The following is a 12,056-nucleotide window of genomic DNA, read 5'->3' as shown; positions in this document are numbered from 1 at the left end:
TAATGGACCGTTTTTGGGAGATGTGTGTGAGGACCGGGCACCCCAGGTTCACTCACCTGGAGGAGAGACTGGTGAGGAGGCTTCTGGAGGCTTGGTAGAGTCCTGCTTCGACAGAGTGCCGTGTCCCGTGTGATTCAGCCCAGAAGACCCCAGCACTTGAGAATGTGGGACTGTGGAAGTCTATCTCATCCCCACCATGGAAGTAGAGATCAGAGTCTCCTCTACAAAGATTCAAAATTCTTACTTTAATTAGGAAATCGGAAGGCCTCCTGTGGGGAGGCAGGAAGGCCACTTTAATTTTGGGAGGGGGGACATTCACTTAGGGGCCTGCATTCTGAGGTTCAAGAATACCTTGTTTTATATAATGGTGTTGTCTGGGCACAAATCTAGGTAAGAGAACAGGTGAATCTTTCTTTAATGTGAGAATTTATGTCTAACCAATGGCCAACATAATACTTAAATATTAAACACTTGAGGCATCTCTTGAAGCTGGAGTATGACAACGCTGGCCATTATCATTACATGTGGATTATATTTATGTTATATTGTGGAAATATTATATTGTTATATTGTGGAAATTGTGACCTACACAATAAGACATGAAACAGGAACAAAAGCAAATAGTGGAACTGCTACAGAAGAGGATTATTACCGAGAAGCGTCAAAATAATCCGCTGAAAAATCCTTGTAGTTTGTAAGACTCAGCAAAGTGGCTAAATATAAGGTGAATACACACGTATCTAGATAATCGCATTACACAAACGCTATGTAGTTAGAACACAGAGTGACAGAGGAGAAACTTCACTGATCATAAAAATAAGACCCATGAATCTTGGGGGAAGTAGCTAAGAAATCTGTGCAACTTCTATATAGAAAGTGACAAAACTACTCTAAGAAATAAAAACAAACCAACCCAAAACTGCATAGGTGGGGAGCCAAATCTTAGTTTAGGATTGGGTGAGTGAGGTTGCTAAGTGATATAAATATATGGGCTCATCATACATTAATGCGTAGGTTTAATGTCATTACACTCAGAGGATTGCAGTAAAAAACTTACGTCACTTTTATCTCACCCAGGACAATGAAGGGTGCCAAATAAGAGGTGAATTCAGTGCAAATGAGTTATAGGTCTAGGAGGCAGAAAATAAACAATGAAGTGAGGGGATCTTGTATGTTTCTACAGTTTGGCCTGTCATAATCCCTCTGTGAGGTGTCAGTCAGCATCCCTATTTCACAGAAAAGGACACTGGGACTTAGACGTGCTGAGTGCATTCTTGAACTCCGGGACACTCACGAGATTTCAGAAATGTGCTTATAAGGGTTCTTCCGTAAGGGTACTGACGGCAAGTACATCTTTAGTCTTGTAGATTTATTGTCTGTTTCACAGTGAACATGAGAGCTTTCTGAATGGTAGCTTTCTCTGATCCCATAAGAATTCCATGCCAATCCAACACTGGTTACATTCCATAAAATGATAGCAGCAAGCCAGGAGGAAAGAAGGCTGTAATATTCAATTGTCTGTAACCAATGTGTTAGGAGTCACCGTCTTTCATCCAGACAGTACAGTTGCATTTTTAAAATGACATCTATTACCACATTAGAGGCAACCCATAACAATCCCTTATAGAATGTTTGTCTCAATTGTGGTTATTTAATGTCATTATACCAAATTTCAAAATGTTCTTATGGTAAACAGACCCAGTGAAATGCTAGATGAGTAAAAGCTCATTTTCAAGTTCCAAGAAGCCAGGGCTTCATTTTCTCTCTCTCTTTTTTTTTTTCTGACTTATTTTTTATTTGCAAAAAAGTCTCCAGTTTCCTGGCCTTATGGATTGCAGAGTTTCCTTTCTAAAGGAAAGGCTTTCGTAAATTCTATTATTTATGCAGTCTTAGAACAAATTCTTCAATTGTGTGACATAGCCCTGACACGGCTAAGCTGTCATGCACATATATTTTTGATGAGCTTATTGTAAAAAGGAAAAATAAACGTATGGCATTCACACACAGGCAAAGACACACTTCGAGTCCTCAGATTAAAACTTTTTATTAAGTTCTGGCTTGGGGCAAATTTAAACAGCTGACTTATAAACCCCTGAATCAAGAGGTCAGACTGAAGATGCTGGCAGATTCTTAACTCCAGGGGTACCAGCAGCCATGACCTTCAAAACGTAGCAACCTACGAGAGACAGCGGCGACGTGTATCTTGGACCAGGTCCTAAGCAGTTAAAAGCAGCTAGGGATTATTTTATTCCAAACTGTGGTTACATTCATGGTTTCCAGCCATTGGTTAGCTCCTTTTTCATAGGCACAGGGCACAGTGATAATGATATGCAAACAAAATAAAAAATAATTAGCACTGTCTTTTATCGTTCTAATTTAACAATATTAAAACAACACAATAGTGCTTTGGAAGAAAGTGGTAGAAGGCAAATGGTCTTAAACAGAAATGAAGTACCAATATGTTGGCATATTATTATCTACGCAACTAGGCTAGATTACTTTCTGTATCTCTGCCACAGGGAAGCCACGCATACAGCGAGATAAAGAAATTTAGAAAGAAGTCTCACAATCCCAGGATTGCTTTGACAGTTTTAAGAGCTAAAAGCAGGGGCGCCGGGGTAACTCAGTCGGCTAAGCATCCGACTTCGGCTCAGGTCATGATCTCACAGTTCGCGAGTTCAAGCCCCACACGGGGCTCTGTGCTGACAGCTTAGAGCCTGTTCAGGATTCTCTCTCTCTCCTTCTCTCTCTCTCTGCCCCTCCCCCACTTATGCTCCCTCTCTCTCTCTCTCCCTCTCTCAAAGTAAATAAAGAAATATTAAAAAACAGGCAGCATTCAGAAAAACAGAAAACCAATTCTAAATAATGACAAACATTGACTTTTGGAGTCAAAAATATGTCATCAACGTCAGCAAAAGAAAAAAAAAAAAGACAAAGTAAATGTGACAAGCCCTAGAAAAATTATTAGATCTAGGTTCTGGGAACACTGGACTTTATTATACTATCTTCATACAGTTTTGAAATTTTTAATGATAAGGTTGCTTTTTAAAAGTCATCACTTTGGGGCATTTGGGGGGCACAGTCCAACTCTTGATCTCGGCTCAGGTCATGATCTCCCCAGTCTGTGAGATTGAGCCCCGTGTCGGGCTCTGCACTGACAGTGTGGAGTCTGCTTGGGATTCTCTGTCTCCCTCTCCCTCTGCCCCTCCCGCTGTGCTCTCTCTCAAAAAAAAACAATTTAAGAAAAAAGTCAGCACTTCAAGACTGCATTATGTGATGATCTCTTGACTTCACCTGTGTGTGGGAACTTGTATTATGGCCACTTCAAACAGAGCTACGACTACCTTCAACAAAATATCCAGAATTTATCATTGCACTTGGGTTTTACTTTCATTATGCAATGCTTGAAGTGCTTTTGGTATCCTTTCTATAACTGCAATACTCTTGTAGCCCTGGGATTTACTCAATTACGGTTATGGCCTCCGCAAGGAAAACTGCTTCATCCAATTCCCATCCCTAAATGTCCAACTGAGTCCCTTCTTAGCATAGCAATGACACCAGCTGTCAACACACTTTGAAAGAAGGTTTAGAATACTGCACACATTGAGTCACCTTGGATGTGAGCTAAGCAGAATAGTTAATATGATGGACAGAGTTGAAGGAATCTGGGAGAAAAGGAGACTGGCGGGGCACCTGGGTGGCTCAGTCAGTTAAGAGTCTGACTTTGGCTCAGGTCATGATCTCACAGTTTGTGTTCAAGCCCTGCGTCGGGCTCTGTGCTGACAGCTCTGAGCCTGGAGCCTGTTTCAGGTTCTGTGTCTCCCTCTTTCTCTGTCCCTCCCCGTTTGTGCTCTTTCTCTCAACAGTAAATAAACCTTAAAAATTTTTTTTTAAAAAGAACAAAAGGAGATTTGGAGATGTCTTCATAAACTAGGAGAAGCTACTGAAACCCCAATTTCACTTGGCGCAACCTCTGATTTTAATCATTAATTTTTTTTTTAATTTTTTTTTCAACGTTTTTTATTTATTTTTGGGACAGAGAGAGACAGAGCATGAACGGGGGAGGGGCAGAGAGAGAGGGAGACACAGAATCGGAAACAGGCTCCAGGCTCCGCGCCATCAGCCCAGAGCCTGACGCGGGGCTCGAACTCACGGACCGCGAGATCGTGACCTGGCTGAAGTCGGACGCTTAACCGACTGCGCCACCCAGGCGCCCCCATTAATTTTTTTTTTAATGTTTATTTTTCAGAGAGAGAGAGACAGAGCACGAGTGGGGGGAGGGGCAGAGAGAGAGGGAGGGAGACACAGAATCGGAACCAGGCTCCAGGCTTTGAGCTGTCAGCACAGAGCCAGAAGCAGGGCTGGAAACCACCGACCACAAGATCACAACTTGAGCCAAAGTGGGATGCTCAACCTACTGCGCCACCCAGCCCCCCTCTATGTTTTTAATCTTAATTCAACAAGTTATCTTCAAGTTTGTACTCATTTGACAATTTGTTCTGAACTTGGCACAACCTATCTGGTTAAAGCCCAGCTCATGGAAATCAAAGTTATGGCCTTATCGAGCTTCTTTGCTCTTTATCTAGAGCAGAGACAAGCCAACTGACCAAATACCAATACTTCCTTCTATTCCTTATACAGGGGATCACTAAGTCCTGTGTCAGTGAGTCTCTCAAATAGCCACCCGATTTGCTGAACCTACTGACCCACTTTGTTCCTGTCAAATCCATCCTACTGGGAAAGACTTCCTGGAATAACCACGCATCATCTTCATTCTGCGTATCTGAAGCCATGATCCGGTCTCCTAGATTGGAATTCCCCCTTTGTCCCCTTCCCAAACCTGCCTGACCCTCATCTGTTTTTGCCACATTCGTTTCTACCTTCTCCTCCCTGGATCTAGAGCACTCTCACCTCCTGCTAGGGGTTAAACTCCAACAGAGCCCAGCTAGTCATATACCCTACACAGAATGAGCCAGTTAAAAAACATGGGATAGTCATGGCATCTGATAGTGGTATATATGGATGTTAATTTCCATCTGTATCTGAAAGGTGGTCATACATTTTCATCAGGATTTCCCAGGACAGGGGTGGTGTGCTGGCATTTAATCCAAAGGTTCACTTTGCACAGGGGGCTATTCTAAGGGTCTCGACTCTCCTCAGAACTGATTTACACCACAGATTAAGGACATTTGCATAATAAAAGTTAAACATTGTTTATCATTGGTGAGATCACTGGATTGTTAACTGGCAAAAATAGATCATTGAAATGGGCTCTCGGCAACTTTAGCAGATCCACCGTATTACAGAAATACCTTCACATCCTCTTCTCGTTCCCAACACAGGCAGGACTAGAAGTTAAAAACTCAACTGGTACCTCAAGTTTGATTGTCAGTTAATGCTGTGTCCCACCACAGATTTAGAGATTTTTTTTTACGTTTATTTATTTATTTTGAGACAGAGAGAGAGAGAGAGAGAGTGAGCACGTGTGCACAGGAGGGGCGGGGGTGGGGGGGGGAGAGAAAGAGAATCCCAAGCAGGCTCTGCACTGTCAGCACAGAGCCTGACACAGGGCTTGAACTCACAAACAGCGGGATCATGACCTGAGCCGAAATCAAGAGTTGTGCCCTTAACCAGTGGAGCCACGCAAGCACCCCTAGAGAATTTTTAATCTCTAGACTTGAATATAGGATCATCTGCATCCTACAGCTTTAAAATTATCACGTTTGCTTTAAGTGACGTTTTCATTAAGTTTTTTTTTCAAGTTCCAAAAGGACACAGGGATCGGACTTCATCAAGTTTGCTTGCTAGTATATTCATGCCTGCTTGCTAGTGTATCTAAGTGTAGCAGAATTCAGTCAGGGACCTACTTTCATTATGATCTCAGAGAGGAGTTGGGTAAGCCTCATTCCCTGTAACCATATGCAGCCCCTGACATCTACCAAACTGGCTATGTCAGTTTATAATAAGGTGTAACCCGCCCATACGAATTTCTTTGTATTTATATAATTATGTATCCACCTACCCACTTACCTACCTACCTACTAAGCCAAATTTCTTGCTTTCCAAAACCTTCTTGCTGAGGAGTTAGCAAACCATGGCCCGTAGTCCAACTCTGGCCCACTGACTATTTGGTAAGTTTTCTTTTCTTTTCTTTTCTTTTCTTTTCTTTTCTTTTCTTTTCTTTTCTTTTCTTTTCCTTTTCTTTTCTTTTCTTTTCTCTTTTCTTTTTTCTTTTCTCTTCTTTTCTCTTTTCTTTTTTTCTTTTCTTTCCTCTTTCCTTTTTTTTTCTTTTTTCTTTTCTCTTTATTTCTTTTCCTTCCTTCCTTCCTTCCTTCCTTCCTTCCTTCCTTCCATATAAGTAAACTTTTCTTGGAACACAGCCATGCTCATTCATTGACGTCTCTGGCTGCTTTCATTCTACAATGGCAGAGTTGAGTACTTGTAATAGGGGCTGTGTGGCCTGCAAAGTAAAAGTATAGGGGCACCTGGGTGGCGCAGTCGGTTAAGCATCCGACTTCAGCCAGGTCACGATCTTGCGGTCCGTGAGTTCGAGCTCCGCGTCAGGCTCTGGGCCGATGGCTCGGAGCCTGGAGCCTGTTTCCGATTCTGTGTCTCCCTCTCTCTCTGCCCCTCCCCCGTTCATGCTCTGTCTCTCTCTGTCCCAAAAATAAAATAAAAAACGTTGAAAAAAAAAAAAAGTATGTTTACTTTTTGGCCCTATATACGAATATGTATGAACACTTATAGACGAATTTTTAAATTTCTTGGTAATTTTATCTCAAAAGACCAAAAGCTCTCAACATAGGAGAAAGCGATCGAGGAACAAGGCATGGTCCTATCTTAGAGCTTTGCCTGATGGGAATAGAACAGAAGGATCTTTAAGTAGATGTATTTGTACACAGACATACACATAAAATGAAGCAAAGAGAAGGTCTGATTTCCCTTTGAATAGACTCCCTCATACTTTTGACTTTATTGTAATTTAATTTTCAAGTCAAACCTCTAAAGCCACTCCTGGGCCTTACTTTGTGAAAGTCCAGGAGGAATTCAGACGTTCTCCTAGTCTGTGATAAAAAGGAGACCAAGCCTATCCATCCTCTTGAAAATGGGAATTGAAGCTGGACACTAAATTGTTTTGAGTGCCTGCGGGAGGCCACCAATTGTTATAGAGTATTCTGTTCATGTTTCAACGAACTTGAGATGGATAGAGAGTTCTTCCACCTGAAAATTGTTTCGACATGCCGAGTAACACTTTTAATGTATCTGTTGCATTCTCCTGGATTTACTTATTTTGACCTGAGTGGCTATTTACCTAGCAATGCCTCTATAGGTTTGTAATTCAAACTGAGTGAAAAAAAAATAGAGTTTACCCACACATTTACCTCCAGACTCCAGTTAAGTCCTTGTGCCTGCAGAAGATGTCCATAGCTAAAACTACTATACGAGTAAAGAGTAAAGGAGGATACAGGATGAATGTAATCATTGTATTGAAGAAGTAAACTTAATTCTTGGTTCGTGACTGATTCAGAGAGTAAGGGTCAGCATCCATCCTTTGGCCAAATATTGGCACCAAAAAGTTGAATTCATAACATTATGCCCGTATTTCAATGATTTAGCCTCAGAGAGAAAGAAACCTTGCAGCTATGCTCATCCCATACTACCGTACCCACACACACACACACACACACACACACACACACACACACACATTCATACACACACATTGGCGCATTTTTTACAAATATAAATCCAAGTACGAATGAGGTCATTAGGTTCATTCATTCATGTCAGGTATGGGGCTATAGGTATTAGGTCTATAGCAGTGATTCTCGCAGACAGGGTCTTTTGAAGCTTATAGTCTGGAAGACTGAACTCTCAGGAAAATAAAGGGCAAGATTTGGAGCTCACCTTGATTTTTCTACTCTTTTTTTTTTTTAAGTTTACTTATTCATTTTGAGAGGGGGGAGGGCGGGGAGAGAGAGAATGAGCAGGGGACGGGCAGAGAAAGAGGGAGTGAGTGAGAATCTCAAGCGGGCTCCCCACTGTCAGCCCAGAGCCCCACACAGGGCTCGAACTTACAAACCGTGAGATCCTGACCTGATCCTGATCAACAGTGGGATGCCTAAATGACTGAGTCACCCAGGCGCCCTGATTTTTCTACTCTTAAACCAGTAAACTTAGGGGAGAGAAAAACCAACCCCATGTCCATATGTTTCTTAGAGTTTTGGAATATATGTATTTCCTGGGTTTTGAAACTCTTTAATATTGACTTAAAAAATGATTATGGTTAAGCTATTCTTTCACTATTAAAAATGCTTTGATTTTTATATGTGTCTGTTACCTTAACTCAACATTCACAAACATATTTTAAGAGCCCCTCAAGAGCGCAACTTCTGTGTTTTAGAAATCATTGAACAACCATATCTAATAATTTCTGTTTCAGAAAAACAGATTGGTAGCAAGGGTGACCCTTATTCATTTATTCATTCATAAATAAGTGATTGTGTGCCGAGCTGTATGCTGGGGGCAGATATAAAGGAGAGTTAAACATTAGGAGAAGGATGTCATAAATGAAGTCACAATGATTGGAATGCGTCTCGTCAGAGGGAACCCAAGGAGAGCAAGGACATCCCCTTCATTGTAATGGGGACTGGCTGATAGAATCTCAGATTGAATTCTTGACTCAGGGAGTAATCAATATACAATGATGTGAAGTGGAATGTGCATGAAATAAGAAAGAATGTGTGAAATGTCTGAAGTGAACAATTCAGCGTGTGACTTGTTTGAATTCTGAAGGTAATAGGTAGAAGATATTTCAATTGATTTCAACCAACCATGAGAGACCATGAAATAGGAAAAATATTTAAGTCAGCAAGGTGAAACAGATCCCCTGTGCCCCATCGTCAGGCAGTTACTTTATCTTTATAATTAAAAAAAAGAACTTTGGGCATTTATGTAGCCACACTTAGGTTATCTTAAAGGCATCTAAACAACGAATCCTTTCCAGAAGGTTTCCAATGTACTTTGCCCACAGCTGTCAGAAGAATCTTCTCAATAGCAGCCATAGCCTTAGGAAATGTATTTCTTCAGTAATAAGACTTGAAAGTGGAAATGACTCCTTAACCCCTGGGCTGCAAAATGGATGTTGCATTCGCAGGTTTGAGAATAACGTCAATCTCATTGTCCGTCTCCATCAGAACTCTTGGGTGACCAGGTGCATTGTCAACGAGCAGTCATATTTTGAAAGGAATCTTTTTTTTTGTTTTGTTTTCTGAGTGGTACGTCTCAACATTTAAACTATTCAATAAACCATGTTGTAAACAGATGTGCTGGCATCTAGGCTTTGCTATTCCACTTATAGAACACAGGAGAATAAATCTGGCATAATTCTTAACACCCTAGGGTTTGCAGAATGGTAAATGAGCAGGGGCTTCAACTTAAGGGTCACAAGCTGCATTAGCCTCCAACAAGAGAGTGAACTTGCCCTTTGAAACCCTGAAGCCAGGCACTGACTTTTCCTCTGTAGCTATGAAAGTCCTAGCTGCTATTTTCTTCTAGTAGGGGGCTGTTTCATTTACACTGACAATCTGTTGTTTAGGGTAGCTCCCTTCGTGGATTATTTTAGCTACGTCTTCTAGATAACCTGCTGCAGCTTCCACATCAGCACCTCCTGCCTCCCCTTGCACTTTTATGTCACAGGCATGGTTTCTACCCTCAAATCTCATGAACCAATCTCTGCAGCTTCAAGCGTTTCTTCTCCAGCTTCCTTACCTCTCAGCCTTCTTAGAACTGGAGAGAATTATCCTTGCTCTGCATTAGGCTTTGGCTTCAGGCAATGTTGTGGCTGGTTAGATCTTCTGACCAGACCACTAAACCTCTCTCCACGTCGGCAACAAGGCTGTTTCTCTTTCTCATCATGCATGTGTTCACCGGAGCAGGACGTTTAATTTCCTTCAAGAACTTTCATTTGCCTTTACAACTGCGCCAAATGTGAAGGTACAACAGGCCTACCTTTTGGCCTCTTGGCTTCTGACATGCCCTTCCTCACCAATCTCAATCATTTGTAGCTTTTGTTTTCAAGTGGCAGACAGGCAACTCTTCCTTCTCTTGAACACTTAGAGGCCAATATTGGGAAACGAACTGGCCTAGTTTCAAAATTGCGTCTCAGGGAATATGGAAGCTGAGGAGAAGAAGACAGACGGGTACAGGCAGTCAGTGGAGGAAGCGGAACATTACCCACTTATTAAGTTTGCTGTCTTAACATCGGCACATCGGCACGGTTCACGGTGCCCCGAATGATTACCACAGTAATATCAACGGTCACGACGACGAAACCAATGAAAACATTTGAAATATGCCAAGAGTTACCAAAATGTGACGCAAAGACAGAAGGTGAGCAAGTGCCGTTGGAAAAATGGTGTGATAGACGTGTTTAATGCAGGATTGCCACAAGCTTTCGACTCGTGCAAAACGTGGGTCTGCAAAGTATAATAAAGGGCAGAACGGTAAAATGAGGTAGGCCTGTAATTTGCCTCTCGGTTATCCTGAGCAAAGGAAACAACCTGGTTTTATTTTTTAAATGTCCAGCTCCGAATTACACAAAGGGAAGGTTCTCAAGAGACAAAGTCTTGGACCAGCATTTCAGCTGGGACCATGGAGCCACTCAGATTCTCCTACCTCGTTCATTTATTCCTAGGGTGACGGGTGAAGTGAGTTTGCCAACCAGGGTAGGGAGAGAATTAATAATACGAAGTAGACTCTGCAGTCCCAGCCTGGTTCTAAACAACCAGCTGTCAAGATCCAGGCACAGAAGGCACAACCAGAGTCAGCCAGTATGCTGGATAACAATGCACTCGTAATTTCAGTGTTATCTTGGCAGTGTTTTCCATTTCAAGTATTCATAAAACAGAAAGTGTTGTAAAATGCTACGATTTAAGAAAGCAATTAACATACCTTGCTTAGAAAACATTTGGCAAAAGAAATATCTGTATCTACAACCATAAAGCAAATCTGTGATTCTACTGTTATTTAACTAACATGTAAAAAAGAAGCATTCTCATACAGTTCCTCAAAAGCAAGTAGTTTCAGGGGCGCTTGGGTGGCTCCGTTGGTTAAGTACCCAACTCGATTTTGGCTCGGGTCATTGCACGGTTCGTGACGTCAAGCCCCGAGTTGGGCTCTGAGTGAACAGGGTGAGTTAAGAGCATGGAGCCTTCTTGTGTATCTGTGTCTCCCGCTCTCTCTGCCCCTCCCTTGCTCATGCTTTCTCTCTCTCTCTCTCTGTATGTCTCAAAATAAGTAAATAAATAAACATACATTTTTTTTTTAAAGCAGGTAGTTTCAGATAAGCTAGTTTATTTGTTCAACACATTCAACATCAGTTACTGGTTTTTGAGGATACGGTGATTAATATACATAGAACTCTTGCTGTGGTTCTTAACACGCGTTAAAAGTCAAAGACACTTCTGAGAATTTCACAAAACTGATAGTACTTCCCAGAAAAATGTGCAAAATCTGCAAAAAAATGAATTCATTCGTGTTTTCCGAATTATCTTCACCATAATAATGATAATGAGGAATGAGGAAATATGAATGACAGTAATAGGTGCTGGTTACTATCGAAGAGTTAGTCATGGGGTAAGTGACTGAAATGTATGGCTGTATCAAACCTTAAATATTCTTTTTTTTTAAAGTTTATTTATTTTAAAGTTTTTTTTTAAAGTTCATTTATTTTTAGAGACAGTGTGACCATGCGTCTGAGCGGGAGAGGGCAGAGAGAGGGAGAGTGGGAGAGAGAGAATCCCAAGCAGGCTCTGCGCTCACAGGGCAGAGACTGATGTGGAGGTTGATCCCACAAACAGTGAGATCATGACCTGAGCCGAAATCAGGAGTCTGCTGCTTAAATGACTGAGCCACCCAGATGCCCCTCAAACCTTAAATATCCCTATCTGGTCACTTTAGTATCCCCATTCTACAGATCAGGTGACTGAAGCCTAGATAAGTTATGTAGGTGACTCAGGGTCACCTACAGCAGCCAGGATATGGCTACTCATCTT

The sequence above is a fragment of the Neofelis nebulosa genome, chromosome 1 (assembly GCF_028018385.1).
Source record: "Neofelis nebulosa isolate mNeoNeb1 chromosome 1, mNeoNeb1.pri, whole genome shotgun sequence".
NCBI classification, from domain to species: Eukaryota; Metazoa; Chordata; class Mammalia; order Carnivora; family Felidae; genus Neofelis; species Neofelis nebulosa.
The sequence above is the reverse complement of the archived record's forward strand: the minus strand, read 5'-3'. Positions refer to the sequence as shown.